We start from the raw sequence: 19,569 nt of genomic DNA, 5'->3' as shown, positions 1-19,569 counted from the left end.
CCCGTGTGGCTGTTAACTCCACATGACCCCTCTTGAATTCCTTTCAAAATTTTCTTTCAATTAATAAAGTGTGGGTATTCCTCAAAAAAAAAAGTGGTCTGCTTGCAATTTATGGTAAAATAAAAAAAATGGGAGTTTGTAAAATAAAAAATATTCAAAAATAAAAAAAAATCAAAAAATTGAAATATATATGGATTTAAGAAATCAAACATTTGAAAAATATTGAAATTCTTTATAATATTGTAAAATGAACAACAAAAAGTACAAATAAACTGGACAAAACAAGTAAAAACTAGCCAAAAATAATTAAAAAAACATAGGAGAATTGGCTGGAAAAACCCGAGAAACCTTGTAGAAGATTCCCAAAGTTAGAATAAACCCTGCAGTCTTTACGGGCTGGTCAGTTTTATATTCTGGTGTGTGCTAGGTATGTGCAACCTTTATTTGGCGCCTTAAGCGCCAAGTAGGGCTTTTCGTTCAAAGTTGCCTATTCTTTGCTCGTAGTAGAACAAAAAAGGTGTTGCTATAATGCGCACTTGTATTGTATTGGGCCCGACCCACATCTTCTATCACTCTTTCGCAACCAATCCCAAGCGGATAAATAGCCAAGTGGTATAAATGCTCTTGAGTATGCATACCGGAGCATTACCCAATTTTGCAATATTCTGGCAAGATGGCACCTGTGGAGGAGTGTAAATGTGTCTTTGACTATTGTGGACTGGTAGAAACTCTGTATAGGTGCCTTGGCGGCGGTAGACCTCCGTGCAGGATGAATCTCACACATATTGGCCTGGATTTCGTCAAGGAGGTTGGCTCCATCTTCTTCTTGAGGCGTTTGCGGAGAGTCGATAATGGTGTCAAATGGAGGTTCTTCGGCTCGGCGTTGCTGAGCACCATGACCAGGCGGTTTTGGGATATGGATGAGTCTTCAAGGAGTTTCTTGGGTTTGGACGTTGGATGACCGACACGGCTCTAGGCCTCTGTCAATCTCTTGGCAAGGTCACCGTCTTCGCCTCGGGCATACTATTCCACTATAGTGTAACTTTTGGGTGGTTTGAGGTTGAGGGCCCAATTTAGCTCTCCTTGGAGCAAAGTCTGCATAAAATGCATGGATTATTGTCGAGTCGGGAGCTTTGGCAATGTGACTTTGAATTGTGGAGAACCTCTTTAAAAAGTTGGAGGAACTCCCTTGCTTTTTGTTGCAAGGTGAAGGGTTTCATCGACATCAAGGGTTGCACGTAGTTCCCTAGGATGTGGACGATGAGTATTCCTTAAAGGCGCTCATAGGACCAAAATGTGTCCTTCCCAAGGTAAAAACCCATTTTTGCACCATTCTGATGAGCTAGAGGAGGAAAAGGTTGCAAATTTCCATTTTACCATCCATGACAATGCAGATGGCAGTGGAGTACACCTTCAAAAAGCTTTGTTGGATAGGTGGGAGGTGGTGACACGTAATGAACAATCCTGAAAGACCACTCTTTCATCTAAGGATGCTTAACCACTACACCGATCATTCGCACGTGGGCTGGACGGGTGGGATGGACACTATTGTTGGGGAACATAGCAATAATTCGAAATTTTCTACGCATCACCAAGATCAATCTAGGAGATTCTAGCAACAAGAGAGAGAGAGGATGAGCATCTTCAAACCTTTGAAGATCGCTAAGCGGAAGCGTTACTAGAGCGCGGATGAGGGAGTCGTACTCGCGGCGATTCAAATCGCGAAAGATCTGATCTAACGCTGATGGACGGCGCCTCCGCGTTCAACACACGTACACCCCGGGGACGTCTCCTCCTTCTTGATCCAGCAAGGGGAGAGGAGAAGTTGATGGAGAGAGCTCCGACAGAATGACGGCGTGGTGGTGGAGCTTGCAGTTCTCCGGCAGGGCTTCGCCAAGCACTACTATGGAGGAGGAGGTGTTGGGGAGGGAGAGGGCTGCGCCAGGGGAAGGGTGCGGCAGCCCTCCCACCTCCCTTCTATTTATAGGGGCAAGGGAGAGGGGGGCCGGCCCCCTCTAGATGGATCTAGAGGGGGGCGGTGGCAAAGGGGGGAGGCTTGCCCCCCCAAGCAAAGGGGGGCGTCCCCTTTAGGGTTTCCCCCCAACCCTAGGCGCATGGGCCCTAGGGGGGGTTGGCGACCAGCCCACTTAGGGGATGGTTCCCCTCCATATTCAGCCCATATAGGGCCCTCCGGGGTAGGTGGACCCTCCCAGTGGACCCCCGGAACCCTTTCGGTGGTCCCGATACAATACCGATAAACCCCCGAACACTTCTGGTGACCGAATAAAGACATACCATATATAAATCTTTGTCTCCGGACCATTCCGAAACTCCTCGTGACGTCCGGGATCTCATACGAGACTCCGAACAACATTTGGTAACTGCATACTAATTCCCATAACAACTCTAGCGTCACCGAACCTTAAGTGTGTAGACCCTACGGGTTCGGGAATCATGCAGACATGACCGAGGCAGCTCTCCAGCCAATAACCAACAGCGGGATTTGGATACCCATGTTGGCTCCCACATGTTACATGATAATCTCATCGGATGAACCACGATGTCGGGAAATCAGTCAATCTTGTATACAATTTCCTTTGTCAATCGGTATGTTACTTGCCCGAGATTCGATCGTCGGGATCCCAATACCTCGTTCAATCTCGTTACAGGCAAGTCAATTTACTCGTTCCGTAATGCATGATCCTATGACTAACTACTTAGTCACATTGAGCTCATTATGATGATGCATTACTGAGTGGGCCCAGAGATACCTCTCCATCATACGGAGTGACAAATCCCAGTCTCGATTCGTGCCAACCCAACAGACACTTTTGGAGATACCTGTAGTATACCTTTATAGCCACCCAGTTACGTTGTGACGTTTGGTACACCCAAAGCATTCCTAGGGTATCCGGGAGTTGCACAATCTCATGGTCTAAGCAAATGATACTTGACATTAGAAAAGCTTTTAGCAAACGAACTACATGATCTTGTGCTATGCTTAGGATTGGGTCTTGTCCATCACATCATTCTCCTAATGATGTGATCCCGTTATCAATGACATCTAATGTCCATGGTCAGGAAACCATGACCATCTATTGATCAACGAGCTAGTCAACTAGAGGCTCACTAGGGACATGTTGTGGTCTATGTATTCACACATTTATTACGGTTTCCAGTCAATACAATTATAGCATGAACAATAGACAATTATCATGAACAAGGAAATATAATAATAACCATTTTATTATTGCCTCTAGGGCACATTTCCAACAACTATGTGGTGGGTAGTTTATTGAAGGAAATATTCCCTAGAGGCAATAATAAAGTTGTTATTTTATATTTCCTTATTCATGATAAAGGTTTATTATTCATGCTAGAATTGTATTGATCTAAAATTCAAATCCATGTGTCAATACATAAACAAATATCGTGTACCTAGTAAGCCTCTACTAGACTAACTCGTTGATCAAAGATGGTTAAGGTTTCCTAACCATAGACATGTGTTGTCATTTGATAACGGGGTCACATCATTAGGAGAATGATGTGATGGACAAGACCCGTCCCTTAGCTTAGCATATGATCGTTCAGTTTATTGCTACTGCTTTCTTGAATGTCAATACATGTTCCTTTGACCATGAGATGATGCAACTCCCGAATACCACAGGAATACCTTGTGTGTTATCAAATGTCACAACGTAACTCGGTGATCATAAAGATGCTCTACAGGTATCCCCGAAGGTGTTTGTTGAGTTGGCACGGATCGAGATTGGGATTTGTCACTCTGAGTATCGGAGAGGTATCTCGGTAATACACATCATAAGCTTGCAAGCAAATGACTAAGGAGTTAGTTATGAGGTGATGTATTACGGAACGAGTAAAGAGATTTGACGGTAACGAGATTTAACTAGGTATGAAGATACCGACGATTGAATCTTGGGCAAGTAACATATCGACAGACAAAGGGAATTACGTATGTTATCATAACGGTTCGACCGATAAAGATATCCGTAGAATATGTAGGAACCAATATGGGCATCCAGGTTCCGCTATTGGTTATTGATCGGAGAGGTGTCTCGGTCATGTCTACATAGTTCTCGAACCCGTAGGGTCCGCACGCCTAACGTTCGTTGATGATATAGTGTTATATTACTTATATGATTTGGTGACCGAATGTTGTTCAGAGTCCCAAATGAGATCACGGACATGGGGAGGATCTTTGGAATGGTCCGGAGGTAAAGATTGTTATATAGGATGATGATATTCGGACACTTCAAGAGTTTCGGAGTGCACTGGGTAGTCATCGGATCGCCGGAAGGGGTTCCGGGAGGCCCCGGGAGGTCTATGGGGCTAATGGGCCAAGGGGAGGCACACACCATCCCACAAGGGGGCTGGCGCGCCCTCTCCCTTGGTCGCCGACCCTATGAAAGGAAAGGAGGGAGGGCTGGCCTCTCTTTCCTTCCCTCCACCTAAGAGGAAAGAAAGGGGGATGTCACCTCCTCCTGCCTTCCCCCCGCGGGCAAAACAAGGAAAGGGGGCGCGGCTAGGGGCAGGAGCCCAAGTGGGATTCGACCCCACTTGGGGCGCCTCCTGGCTGCCTCTCGTCTCCCCCCACCTATATATATGTGGGCGGGGACGCCACACAAAGCGACGACAATCTCTTAGCCGTGTGCGGCGGCCCCCTCCACAGTTTCGTCCCTCGGTCATATTTTCGTAGTCCTTACGCGAAGCCCTGCAGAGATAACATCACCACCATCGTCACCACGCCGTCGTGCTGCCGGAACTCATCCACTACTTCGTCGTCTTGCTGGATCAAGAAGGCGAGGACGTCACCGAGCTGAATGTGTGCTGAACGCGGAGGTGTCGTACGTTCGGTACTTGATCGGTTGGATCGCGAAGAAGTTCAACTACATCAACCGCGTTACTAAACACTTCCGCTTATGGTCTACGAGTGTATGTAGACACACTCCCCCTCGTTGCTACGCATCTCCATGGATAGATCTTGCATGTGCATAGAAAAATAAAATTGTTTTCCATGCAACGTTTCCTAATAGCGGCATCCGAGCCAGCTCTATGCGTAGATGATATGCATGAGTAGAACGCAAAGAGTTGTGGGGGTGATAGTCATAGTGCTTACCACCAATGTCTTATTTTTATTCGGCGGTATTGTGGGATGAAGCGGCTCGGACCAACCTTACTTGTCCACGCACATGACACCAGTTCCACCGGCTAACATGCAACTAGTTTTGCATAAAGGTGGCTGGCAGGTGTCTGTTTCTCCTACTTTAATTGAATCAAATTTGACTACGGCTGGTCCTTGAAGAAGGTTAAAACAACAAACTTGATAATCACCGTTGTGGTTTTTGCATAGGTAAGAACAGTTCTTGCTAGAAGCCCGTAGCAGCCATGTAAAACTTGCAACAACAAAGTAGAGGACGTCTAACTTGTTTTTCAGGGCATGTTGTGATGTGATATGGTCAAGACATTAAGTGATATACGTTGTTGTATGAGATGAACATGTGTTGTAATATCGACAACCGTCAGGAGCGTTAGGGTTGTCTCTTAATTATTGTATGAAATGCAAGCGCCATGTAATTGCTTTACTTTATCGCTATGCGTTAGCAATAGTTATAGAAGCAATAGTTGGCGAGCCGACCCCGACGCAATGATGGAGATCAAGGTGTCGAGCCGGTGACGATGGAGATCATGATGATGCTTTGAAGATGGAGATCAAAAGCACAAGATGATGATGTCCATATCATGTAACATATTTTGATTGCATATGATGTTTATCCTTTATGCATCTTATTTTTCTTAGAACGGTGGTAGCATTATAAGATGATCCCTTCACTAAATTTCAAGATAAAAGTGTTCTCCCTGAGTATGCACCATTGCAAAAGTTCGTCATTTCGAAGCACCTCGTGATGATCGGGTGTGATAGACTCTACATCCACATACAATGGGTGTAAGACAGTTTTGCACATGCAGAATACTTGGGTTAAACTTGACGAGCCTAGCATGTACAGACATGGTCTCGGAACACTGGAGACCGAAAGGTCGAACATGACTCATATAGTAGAGATGATCAACATAGAGATGTTCACCATTGATGACTACCCCATCTCATGTGATGATCGGGCATGGGTTAGTTGATTTGGATCATGTATCACTTAGATAACTTGAGGGATGTTTATTTAAGTGGGTGTTCATTTAGTAATTTGATTAATTGAACCTAATTTATCAAGAACTTAGTCTTAATAGTTTTTCATATCTATGTTGTAGATCAATGGTCTATGCTACCATTCCCCTGAATTTGAATGCATTCCTAGAGAAATCTAGGTTGAAAGATGATGGTAGCAACTACAAGGACTAGGTCCGTAACTTGAGGATTATCCTCGTTGATGCTTAGAAGAATTATGTCCTTGATGCACCGCTAGGTGACAGACCTGCTGCATGAGCTACTGCAGATGTTATGAATGTCTTACAAGCTCGATCTGACGACTACTCAATAGTTTAGTGTGCCATGCTTTACGGCCTCGAACCGGCACTTCAAAGACGTTTTGAACGTCATGGAGCATATGAGATGTTTCAAGAGTTGAAGTTAATATTTCAAGCAAATGTCCGGGTTGAAAGATATGAAGTCTCCAACAAGTTCTATAGCTGCAAGATGGAGGAGAATAGTTCTGTAAATGAACACGTACTCGAAATGTTTTGGTATCATAACCACTTGACTCGGCTGGGAGTTGAACTTCCAGTTGGTAGTGTTATTGACAGAGTTCTTCCATCACTGCCATCAAGCTACAAAGGCTTTGTGATGAACTATAATATGCAAGGAATGAAAAAAACGATTCCCGAGCTCTTCGCAATGCTTAAGGTCATAGAGGTAGAAATCAAGAAGGAGCATCAAGTGTTGATGGTTAACAAGACCACTAGTTTCAAGAAAAAGGGCAAGGGATAGAAAGGGAACTTCAAGAAGAACGGGAAGCAAGTTGCCACTCCCAGAAAGAAGCCCAAAGTTGGACCCAAGCCTGAAACTGAGTGCTTCTACTACAAAGGGAATGGTCACTGGAAGCGGAACTGCCCCAAATACTTGGTGGATAAGAAGGATGGCAAAGTAAACAAAGGTATATCTGATATACATGTTATTGATGTGTACCTTACTAATGCTCGTAGTAGCTCCTGGGTATTTGATACTGGTTCGGTTGCTCATATTTGTAACTCGAAACAGGAGCTGCGGAATAAATGAAGATTGACTAAGGACGAGGTGACAATGCGCGTCGAGAATGGTTCCAAGGTCAATGTGATCGCTGTCGGCACGCTACTAGTACATCTACCTTCGAGATTAGTTTTAGACCTCAATAATTGTTATTTGGTGCCCGCGTTGAGCATGAACATTACATTTGAATCTTGTTTATTGCGAGATGGTTATTCATTTAAGTCAGAGAATAATGGTTGTTCTATTTATATGAATAATATCTTTTATGGTCATGCACCCTTGATGAATGGCATGTTCTTGTTGAATCTCGATCGTAGTGATACACATATTCATAATATTGATGCCAAAAGATGCAAAGTTGCTAATGACAGTGCAACATACTTGCGGCACTGCCATTTAGGTCATATTAGTGTAAAGCGCATGAAGAAACTCCATGCAGATGGACTTTTGTAATCACTTGATTATGAATCATTTGATACTTGCAAACCATGCCTTATGGGCAAGATGACTAAAACTCCGTTCTCCGGAATGATGGAGCAAGCTAATGACTTATTGGAATTAATACATACCGATGTATGCGGTCCGATGAGTGTTGAGGGACACGGCGGGTATCGTTATTTTCTGACCTTCATAGATGATTTGAGTAGGTATGGATATATATACTTGATGAAACACAAGTCTGAAACATTTGAAAAGTTCAAAGAATTTCAGAGTGAAGTGGTGAATCATCATAAAAAAAATTCTATGATCTGATCGTAGAGGCGAATATTTGAGTTACGAGTTTGTCCTTCATTTAAAACAATCTGGAATTGTTTCACAACTCACGCCACCTGGAACACCACAGCGTAATGGTGTGTCCAAACATCGTAACGTACTTTATTAGAGATGGTGCGTTCTATGATGTCTCTTACCGATTTACCACTATCGTTTTGGGGTTATGCATTAGAGACAGACACATTCACGTTAAATAGGGCACCATCTAAATCCGTTGAGACGACACTGTATGAACTGTGGTTTGGCAAGAAATCTAAGTTATCGTTTCTTAAAGTTTGGGATGCGACGCTTATGTCAAAAGGCTTCAGCCTATTAAGCTCGAATCTAAATCGGAGAAGTGCGTCTTCATAGGATACTCTAAGGAAACTATTGGGCACACCTTCTACCATAGATCCGAAGGAAAGATCTTTGTTGCCAAGAATGGATCCTTTTTAGAGAAGGAGTTTCTCTCGAAAGAAGTGAGTGGGAGGAAAGTAGAACTTGATGAGGTAACTGTACCTTCTCTCGAATTGGAAAGTAGCACATCACAGAAAACCATTCCCGTGATGCCTACACCAACTAGAGAGGAAGCAAATGATAATGATCATGAAACTTCAGATCAAGTTACCATTGAACTTCATAGGTCGACCAGAGCATGATCCGCACCAGAGTGGTACGGTAATCCTGTCCTGGAAGTTATGTTATTAGACCATGGCGAACCTACGAACTATGAAGAAGCTATGACGAGCCCAGATTTCAATAAATGGCTTGTGGCCATGAAATCTGAGATAGGTTCCATGTATGAGAACAAAGTATGGACTTTGGTGGACTTGCCTGATGATCGGCAAGCCATTGAAAATAAATGTATTCAAGAAGAAGACTGACGTCGATGGTAATATTACTGTCTAAAAAGCCCGACTTGTCGTGAAAGGTTTTCGACAAGTTCAAGGAGTTGACTACAATGAAACTTCATCACCCATAGCGATGCTTAAGTCTGTCCGAATCATGTTAGCAAGTGCCGCATTTTATAATTATGAAATCTGGCAAATGGACATCAAAACTGCATTCCTTAATGGATTTCTTAAACAAGAGTTGTATATGATGCAACCAAAAGGTTTTGTTGATCCTAAAGGTGCTAACATAGTGTGCAAGCTCCAGCGATCCATCTATGGACTGGTGCAAAAATCTTGGAGTTGGAATATACGTTTTGATGAGGTGATCGAAGCGTATGGTTTTATACAGACTTACAGTGAAGCTTGTATTTACAAGAAAGTGAGTGGGAGCTCTGTAGCATTTTTGATATTATATGTGGATGGCATATTGTTGATTGGAAATGATATAGAATTTCTGGATAGCATAAAAGGATACTTGAATAAGAATTTTTCAATGAAAGACCTCGGTGAAGCTGCTTATATATTGGGCATCAAGATCTATAGGGATAGATCAGACGCTTAATAGGACTTTCACAAAGTACATACCTTGATAAAGTTTTGAAGAAGTCCAAAATGGACCGGTCAAATAAAGGGTTCTTACTTGTGTTACGAGATGTGAAATCGAGTCAGACTTAAAGCCTGACCACTGCAGAAGATATAGAGAAAATGGAAGTCATTGCCTATGCCTCAGCCATAGGTTGTAAGTTTGGCAGGGAGGTACCAAAGTAATCCAGGAGTAGATCACTAGAAAATGGTCAAGAACACCCCGAAGTACCAGAAAAGGACCAAGGACATGTTTCTCGTTTATGGAGGTGATGAAGAGCTCGTCGTAAATGCTTACGTCGATGCTAGCTTCAACACAGATCCGGATGACTATAAGTCACAAACCGGATATGTATTTGTATTCAATGGTGGAGCTGTCAGTTGGTGCAGTTCCAAGTAGAGCTTCAGACGGGGCCTATGTGTGAAGCGGAGTACATAGCTGCTTCAGAAGCAGCACATAAAGGAGTCTAGATGAAGGAGTTCATATCTGATCTGGGTGTAATACCTAGTGCATCGGGTCCAATGAAAATCTTTTGTGACAACACTGGAGCTATTGCCTTGGCGAAGGAATCCATGTTTCACAAGAGAACCAAACACATCAAGAGACGCTTCAACTCCGTTCGTGAAAAGGTCAAGGATGGAGACATAGAGATTTGCAAAATGCATACAGATCTAAATGTAGCAGACCCATTTACTAAGTCTCTTTCGCGAGTAAAACATGATCAGCACCAAGACTCCATGGGTGTTAGATTCATTACAATGTAATCTAGATTATTGACTCTAGAGCAAGTGGGAGATTAAAGGAAATATGCCCTAGAGGCAGTAATAAATAATGTTGTTATTTTACATTTCCTTATTCATGATAAAGATTTATTATTCATGCTAGAATTGTATAGATCGGAAACTTAAATACATGTGTGGATACATAAAGAAATACCATGTCCCTAGTGAGCCTCTACTAGACTAGCTCGTTGATCAAAGATGGTTATGGTTTCCTAACCATAGACATGTGTTGTCACTTGATAACGGGATCACATCATGTCGTGGGAAACCATAGCCACTTATGGGGCCATGAGCCCCTTTTGGTTTGGCAGGGGGAATGGGCACGTTGCACAAAGAGCGGAGAACATCACGCAGCACGGTAGAGATCACACATGCAGTTTTTATCCAGGTTCGGGCCGCCGCGAGGCATAAAACCTTACTCCTGCTTTGGTGGATTGATGGTGGACAGTGGTTGAGAATGCAGTGCTCTTGCCCGGCAGGGTTGCCTCGGGGCGAGAGCAGCAACACGCGTATGAGTATACAGGGGTCCGAATCTTTTCTACGGTTGCCATGGGCCTCCTTTTATAAATAAGGGGTCACCACATTGGCAAATCAGTCATTATGCACTGATTAGATAGCACACGGTGCTATCATACCTAACTCTACAGACAGGGTAGAGTGTCGGTGTCAAAATCGGTGGATCTCGGGTAGGGGGGTTCCCGAACTGTGCATCTAAGGCTAATGGTAACATGAGGCTGGGAACACGATGTTTACCCAGGTTCGGGCCCTCTCGGTGGAGGTAATACCCTACTTCCTGCTTGATTGATCTTGATGATATGAGTATTACAAGAGTTGATCTACCACAAGATCGTAGAGGCTAAACCCTAGAAGCTAGCCTATGATTATGATTGTTCTTGTCCTACGGACTAAACCCTCCGATTTATATAGACACCGGAGGGGGCTAGGATTACACAGAGTCGGTTAAAGAGAAGGAGATCTACATATCCGAATTGCCAAGCTTGCCTTCCACGCCAAGGAGAGTCCCATCCGGACACGGGACAAAGTCTTCAATCTTGTATCTTTATAGTCCAACAGTCCGGCCAAAGTATATAGTCCGGCTGTCCGAATACCCCCTAATCCAGGACTCCCTCGGTAGCCCTGAACCAGGCTTCAATGATGATGAGTCCGGTGCGCAGATTGTCTTCGACATTGCAAGGCGGGTTCCATCTTCGAATACTCCAAGGTAAATTTTGAACACAGGATCGTGTCCGGCTATGCAAAATAATTTCCACATACCACCGTAGAGAGCATAGTTTTTCGCGAATTGAATCTGCTGACAATTTTTCATAACTTGATATCACAGTGTGGCCCAGGCCTTATCTGAACCGTTTCTCAACCAGCTGTTGCGCATATTGCGAGGCGGTTTTTTGGGCATGTCTTGTTGAAGCAGAGATCGTGTCCCCTTATCACGAGATTCTCGTCAATACGGGTGTGGGTAACCCAACCGTGCCATCAATCGTGGTGAGTGGGGAACGAGCATGTTCTACCAGGTAAGCGGGGAGGCACAAAGTTTCTATTGCCTCTATAAAGAGATAAGGCCTCCTCTTTTTCACCCACGCCTTCTTCTCCTTCTGCTCGTCCATTCCCTTTCGGTCGAGCCCTAGCGCCCAAGCGTTCATCTTCTCCATCAAAAGAGGTTCTCCGAAAATGTCCGGATCTGGAGCAGGAGGCAAATGGATGGCCTCTACCATCCAGGAGAAGGATATCAAAAAGCTTCGGGAGGTCGGGTACCTGGCCAAGAAAATCGGCCACCGTCTTCCGACGACGGGATAGATCATCCCCACTCCGGAGCCCCATGAGAGGGTTGTATTCCTCCCTCATTTTGTCCGCGGGCTCGGGTTTCCCCTTCACCCATTTGTTCGCGGCATCATGTATTATTACGAGATCAATTTTCATGATCTATCCCCTAATTCCTTCCTCAACATCTCGACGTTTATCGTCGTGTGCAAGGCCTTTCTCCGCATCTCGCCACACTTCGGCTTATGGCTGAAGATTTTCAATGTGAAGCCCAAGGTAGTGAACGGTGAGCACACCGAGTTTGGAGGCGCCATGGTGAGCAAGATGCCCAAGGTCACATGGCCGACAGGCACTTTCAATGATTCCATCAAGGAGTGGCAGCAACAGTGGTTCTACATCAATGAGCCGCGCGGCAAAAAGTGGGCCACTGCTCCCGAATTCTGATCCGGAGCCCCCCTGCGGCTTACGTCCTGGCCCAAGAAGGGCCTGGACTGGTCCTCGTCCGACAAACTGTCGATGCTCCAGACGCGCGTCAAGGGTATGGAAGACAAGGACATCAAGCTTGTCAATGTAGTCCAGGTGATGTTAGTTCGCCTGGTTCTTCCTTGTCAGCACCGGGCTTGCAATTTGTGGGAGTATGACCCGGCCGAGCACCAGACCTTGCGAGAGCTCTATGGATCCTCGCATGAGGATATCTGGAAGGTGCTTTTTAAGTCCGGCAAATCATGGCCGGACTCCGCCGAGGACCGTGGGTACCAACTGTCCCGCCCTGCAAGTCCGGTAAGTCATCGCTATGTTTTATCCATCCACATGTTTCATTGGCATATCCCGAGGAAGACGCTTTAATGTGCTTTCCACAATTCTCCTAGGGATGGACGAAGAAGGCGGGGCGGATACACTGTCCGGCCCCACTGCCGGAAGAACCAGCCGGACCACTTCTGACGAAGATGCTGGTCCCAGCGCCTTACAAGGCGCCGAAGAAGAAGGCCAACAAGGAGGCCAAGGAGACCAGAGGCGGCCTCCGTCGCCGCGGTGCTTCGGACACAAAATCCGAAGACTCCAATGCCCATCCTTCCTCCGAAGAGGATGAGGAGGAGGAAGAAGACGAGTCCCTCGCAGGGGGAGGAAAGAAAAGGACGACCTCCTCATCCTTGGAGGCCGAATTGCCTAAGAGGTGAAAAACCCCCCTTCCAGAGGCATCCACCACTGCTGCCGATAGCAGCCCGGAGTGGGATCCCAGGGCCCAGCCCCTGGTGAACTCATGAGTACACGAAATCTGAACACGCCTATGCGTCCAGGATTATTAAGGCATAATATTTTAATTTGTGCTGTAATCTTTGCAGTCCGGCGAGGTCCCGCATCGAACAATTCTCGTCAGAGGACTCGTTGAGTTCGGATGCCATAGAGAGCGAGACACCCCTGAAGGCCCCTTCCCCTAAACCTAGGAATGACACCGAGGTGTCGTCCCAGAAGGACCCAGACTAGGGAGGCCAAACTTCAGGAGCCGGATATATGGGAGCGACGGCTCCCATGCGCTTCGACGGCGGGGGTGATCTTGAATTCGGCCCACAGCCGGACAGAGTCCCAGAGACCTTTAAGGCTCCAGGATCAGGCAGGCAGCCTCCCTCGACTGGAGGGGGTGTGCCTTCTCTGCCGATAACCTCTGTCCAACCAGAGGTGCAGGGTAGCTTATCGACAGCGCTAAAAAGTGCTTCCATCATCGATGAACATCGCGCCCTTATGGATGCGGTGATTGAAAAGATTCAGTCTGCTGAAAGTGGACTGAATGAGTCCTGCATCAGCCTTATAAAAGGCTTTGAGGTATGTTTTATGAGGTTTTTGAAGATTGTCATAGTATGGATAGTAGCCCCTGATACACTGTTCGGCGAAAGAAAGAACCGGACAGAGGATCAAATTTCCGTTCGCAGGAGACTCAGTTGATGACATATATCTCTTCTTTTATGAACATGCATCTGTAGCGACTGCCGCCTCTCATACTACGGAAGTATCCAGACTGAAGTGGAGTCTGGAGCGGGCCGAAGAAGAACTTGGCCGAGTGAAGAAGCAGTTGGAGGACAACCAAGGTATGCCGAAACCTTGATCTTTTAGCACAAATGAATAATTGTGCCTGATGAAAGTATTGTGGGCTCTAGGGGCGATGGCCGAATTTGAGGCGCTTAAGAAGGCTGTAGCTGAAGCCGAAAAGAAGGCAGCCACGGAGCAGGCTCTTCGCGAGAAGCACGAGGCCAGGGTCATTGAATCTGAATGAGAGCTCCAGGAAGCCGTGAAGAAAAGTGAGACTTTGGAGCAGAGTCTATCAGGGAAAGAATTCGAACTCGCCCAAGCTCTCCAGGCCGCAAATGATGCTCGGGAGGAAGCCCAAGGTGCTCTGAAGGAAATTCAGGAGGCGAGGAGGATTGCTGCTGGTAAGGCTTTTCCTTACACAAGGCGGTCTTTATTTACTAAGAGGAGAAAATCAAGGTGATAAATTGAATTCTGATTTCTCCAGGGGCATTTGCGGAGCTGCCATGCAGCATATCTGATGCCGCTCAATTCTACCGAGCTGATGAGAAGAAGACTGCAAAAAAGCTCTTCTGGTCGCAGTATTTGGCGTTGAATTATCCGGTGCCATTTGTCGATCAGCTGAAGCAGCTGATCGAACTGCACAAGGCGGCCGAACTAGCCATGAAGGATTTAATTGTCCGGCTATGGCCCGCCGAGCCAATTCCAAGCGGTTACTTCGTGCTCGTGAAGCGGATTGTGAGTGCTTGGCCTCGGCTCGAAGTCATTAAGCGGCCGGTCTGTATAGAAGGTGCACGAATGGCATTTGCCCGCGCAAAAGTGCACTGGGGAAAGCTTGATGCTGAAAAGCTGATGATCGAGGGACCGCCGGAGGGGAAGGAGCACCGCAAGCCCAAATTATATGATGATAGTGTCCTGAAAGGAGCCCGCCTTGTGGCGGAGCAATGTACCAAAGACATTGTATTTCCATGAAGATAGTCATGCTATCCTTTGTAAGGTGGAACGAGGTCACTTTATTATTTATTGCCTGTTATGTGAAAGTTTTTCCTCCTGTGCGGCCGTTTCATATATATTAACCCTGAGAGTTGGCCAGTCGTCGGCTTCTGCCCCCATGTAGGAAGTACGGGGGTATTTGGGATAAACCAGAACACTCTTTATCCCATTTTTGGGTCCTTGAAGGAGGTGTTCAGCATAATGAACCAGGCAATCAGACTATAGGGCTTTATCACTCTCACTTAGCCATAGGAGTTTAAGTAAGGTAGGCGCAGCCCCTGGTGTTCGGAAGACCGCACGAGGGGCTCTATCAGCACCTGATCGGAAGAAAGACCGATCCGTTGCACGCTGCATTGGTTATGGCATTATGCAGAATAAATCCTTAAATATTTTACAACCTCTCAAACAGCTGACCAGCTCTCGCCATATCATGACAGTCAGTTTTCGGCTTTCTCTACTGAGGTGCTCGTCCGGCAGAACCAGGACACAATCGCAGTAGTTCTCCCAGTGCTATCTTAGACGATATAGCGGAACGTAAGGTACCAAAACATGGGAGCCGGGCAAACCCAACTATTGACCCAAGACATGATACGGAGTTGATGCATATAATGCTATAAGTTCGGGGTGCCGAGCGACCGAGAAGGTGGTCGGACTTTGTTGCCATAGTATGGGTACAATGAAGCCCCTGGCGTGTTAGGGCATGACACGATGTACGGATGCCGTTATGACGAAAGGTGTCAATGAGAAATGATAGCAGATAAGCATCATATAACTCTACATGTTGTATTCGAGTAATACGTCTATGCGTATGAGTACGAATGATGTTATAAAAAGAAGTATGACGGCGGAACCTGTTGAGACCGGGCGGGAGGGAGCTGTGTGCGGATCCAAAGTTTATCCGGATTGTCTTCAGGGGGAATATCTAAAGATTCCCCCTTTGCGCGTCCGAGCTGATTCCATGTCGCTAGTCCTGCCATGCGCAAGAGCGAACCTGCAAAGAAAATGCTAGAAATATTTGTGTGCCACGGAGCGGCTGAGCCGCGGGATGTGGCCCTTCCCAACTTATGCCAGAGTGTTTAATTGAGCCCTGGTCGAGCCGAGCTATCATGCCGTGAAGTAGTTCGGACTCCTTTATCAGTGTCCGGGAGTTTGGCTGTCAAATCAAGGTTCGATTGAAAGCGCAACTCGTTGCTTCTGTCGTTAAAGTGGCTGTATACTCTTCGGCGCCGAGGTGGAGTTCGGCTTTGCCCTTAATTGTGATCACGTCACGCGGGCCGGGTATTTTGAGCTTGCCATATGCATAGTGTGATACCGCATTGAATCGAGCCAACGCGGTTCGCCCCAGCAGTGCGTGATAGTTACTGCATAGAGGGACAATGTCAAAGACTAACTCTTCGGTACGATAATTGTTTGGTGATCCGAAGACTACCTCCGGAGTGATGGAGCCTATACAGCTGGCCTCCACACCTGGTATGACACCTTTAAAGGAGGTTTTAGTGGGTTTGATCATCGAGCAATCAATACCCCTCTGGCGCACTGTGTCCTGGTACAACAGGTTTAGATTGCTGCCTCCGCCCATAAGGGCTCGTGTGAGGTGGAACCCGCAAACTATTGGGTCGAGGATAAGTGCAACTGAATTGGCCTGGTTTGTATTGGCCGGACGGTCTGTACGATCGAAGGTGATCGGTCATATTTTTATACTGTGGGGCAACTTGCTTTGTTGAGTCTACGTCCCGAAAAGCGCACATCCGTTCCCGTTTGGGGATGTGGATGGCATTTATCATGTTCACCGTTTTGATTTGCGAGGGAGATTTCTTTTGCCCTCTATTGTTTGGTGATCTGGGCTCCTTGTCGTCTTCATCGCTTTGAGACCCCTTCTCCTTGTTTTTGGCGCCTGACCTGCCGGCTTGTTTAAAGACCCAACATTCTCTATTGGTATGATTGGCTGTCGTTCCTGGGGTACCATGAATTTGGCAGGGGCGGTCAAGTATGTGGTCCAGGCTGGATGGTCCCGATTTGTTCTTTTGAAATGCCTTTTTCTGCTAACCGGACTGAGAGCCACGGAATCTGGCATTGACTACCGTATCTTGGGCGTCATCATTGTTTTTGCGACGCTTATGTTTGTTGCATCAAGGTTTGCCGTTGCTGTCTTTAGCCTCTGATGTGCCAGGATTGCTTGCTGTGTTGTTGCTACGAGCCAACCAGCTATCTTCGCCCGCACAAAAGCGGGTCATGAGTGTCGTGAGGGATGCCATGGACTTCGGCTTCTCTTGGCCGAGGTGTCGGGCGAGCCATTCGTCGCGGATATTATGCTTAAAGGCCGCTAGGGCTTCGGCATCCGGACAGTTGATGATCTGGTTCTTTTTAGTTAGGAACCGAGTCCAGAATTTCCTGGCTGACTCTCCGGGCTATTGGGTTATGTGACTTAGGTCATCAGCGTCCGGTGGTCGCACGTAAGTGTCCTGGAAGTTGTCAAGGAACGCGTCCTCCAGGTTCTCCCAACTGCCAATGGAGTTTGCCGGCAGGCTGTTCAGCCAATGTCGAGCCGGTCCTTTGAGCTTAAGGGGGAGATACTTGATGGCATGTAGGTCATCACCACGGGCCATGTGAACATGGAGAAGGAAATCTTCAATCCATACCGCGGGGTCTGTTGTGCCACTATATGATTCGATGTTTACGGGTTTAAACCCTTCTGGGAATTCATGATCCATTACTTCATCAGTGAAGCATAGGGGGTGTGCGGTGCCTCTATGTCGGGGTGTATCACAACGTAGTTCAGATGAATCTGGTCGGTTGTATTCGGCCCGGCAGGACTTGTTTTTAGTGTATCTGGCATGACGATTATCTTTACGCGTGGTGGCGTGCCCCCGCGATCCGTAGATCGATCTTGATTGTACTGCTTTGTTTCCCGGTACGTCTCGTCGGTCTTGCGTGTAGCCCTTGGCCGTAGTGTGTTGGCGGCGGGGTGCGGGCTGGTGTTTGCGCTGGTGTGCCACTTTTTCTCGGACACGAGGTGGCCGGTCAGCCTCGTCCCGCGCTCGTAATGTGGGCTCTAGTGCCTCCTCCTCGAGTTGAGGTAGCAACTTGTGCTTTGGGTAACCTTTGGTTGGGCGCTCGAGTCCGTATTCCTCGGCTGCCAGGACCTCAGTCCATCTGTCTGTTAGCAGACTTGATCAGCTTGGAGCTGCTGCTTCTTCTTCTTTAGGCTTCTAGCAGTGGCTATAAGCCGGCGCTTGAAGCGCTCCTGCTCGACGAGATCCTCAGGCACGACGAATTCATCATCGCCGAGGCTCACCTCGTCTTCAGAGAGAGGCATATAATTGTCGTCCTCCAAGTCTCCGTTCGTTCCCTGTTCCTCTGGGCTAGCTTGCCCGTCCCCCTGCTCAGCCTGCTCAAGGTTAGGCTAGTCGGGGTTGTATTCGTCTTCAGCACCATCCGGATTGCTATTGTCTCCTGTGCCGGTATTGCTGTGGCGGGGCTTAGAGCGACACCGATGACGCCAGTGCTTTGATTGCTTCCCTAAGGGATTATCCCCTATTGCCTCATCACCATTGTTTTCTTTGGGGGTGTCCACAATATATATATCGTATGATGAGGTGGCTGTCCAGCGCCCGGTGGGCGGCGGTTCCTGTTCTTCTCCTGCATCGTCGTCCATACCGTCGATGTCTTCGGAGTCTAAGTCGAGCATGTCGGTTAAGTCATCGATAGTGGCTATTAAGTGGGTGGTGGGTGGGCATTTCTTCGTCATCAGCTTCCCACCCGAGCCGGACATAGTTAGGCCACGAGTCTCCTGATAAAGAGAGAGACCTTAATGAATTTAGCACGTCACCAAAAGGTGAGTGCTGAAAGATATCCGCGGCGGTGAACTCCATGATCGGTGCCCAATCAGATTCGATGGGCACGGATGCACGTGGTCTGGAACCTACGACCGGAGACAAGTCTGAGGGTCCGGTGACACAGATTTCCTTAGAAGTGGAGTCTATGTTCGGCTCCAACACCGATGAGTGTGCGGCCTCCGCGGTGGTGTCTATCCACCCGCCTTCAGATGGCGCAATCAGCTCTAGATTAAGGGTCGGGGCAGCCGCAGGTGCGATAGTCCGAACACCGTCCGAGGGTAGATCTAAGTCATGCTCGTCATGGCTGTTCGGTGCTCCTGACGTAGGCCCGAATCCGTCGAAGATCAAGTCCCCTCGGATGTCAGCCATGTAGTTCAAGTTTCCGAGCCTGACCTGATGGCCAGGGGCGTAGCTATCGATCTGCTCCAGATGGCCAAGCGAATTGGCCCGCAGTGCGAAGCCGTCGAATATGAAGATCTGTCCGGGGAGAAAAGTCTCACCCTGGATCGCATCATTGCTGATGATTGAGGGAGCCATCAAGCCTTGTAGCGACGACACAGAGGAACTCTCAATGAAAGCACCAATGTCAGTGTCAAAACCGGCGGTTCTCGGGTAGGGGGTCCCAAACTGTGCGTCTAAGGCTAATGGTAACAGGAGGCTGGGAACACGATGTTTACCCAGGTTCAGGCCCTCTCGATGGAGGTAATACCCTACT

The sequence above is a fragment of the Triticum dicoccoides genome, chromosome 4B, assembly GCF_002162155.2.
Source record: "Triticum dicoccoides isolate Atlit2015 ecotype Zavitan chromosome 4B, WEW_v2.0, whole genome shotgun sequence".
Classification (NCBI taxonomy): Eukaryota; Viridiplantae; Streptophyta; class Magnoliopsida; order Poales; family Poaceae; genus Triticum; species Triticum dicoccoides.
This window is presented reverse-complemented; position numbering follows the sequence as displayed.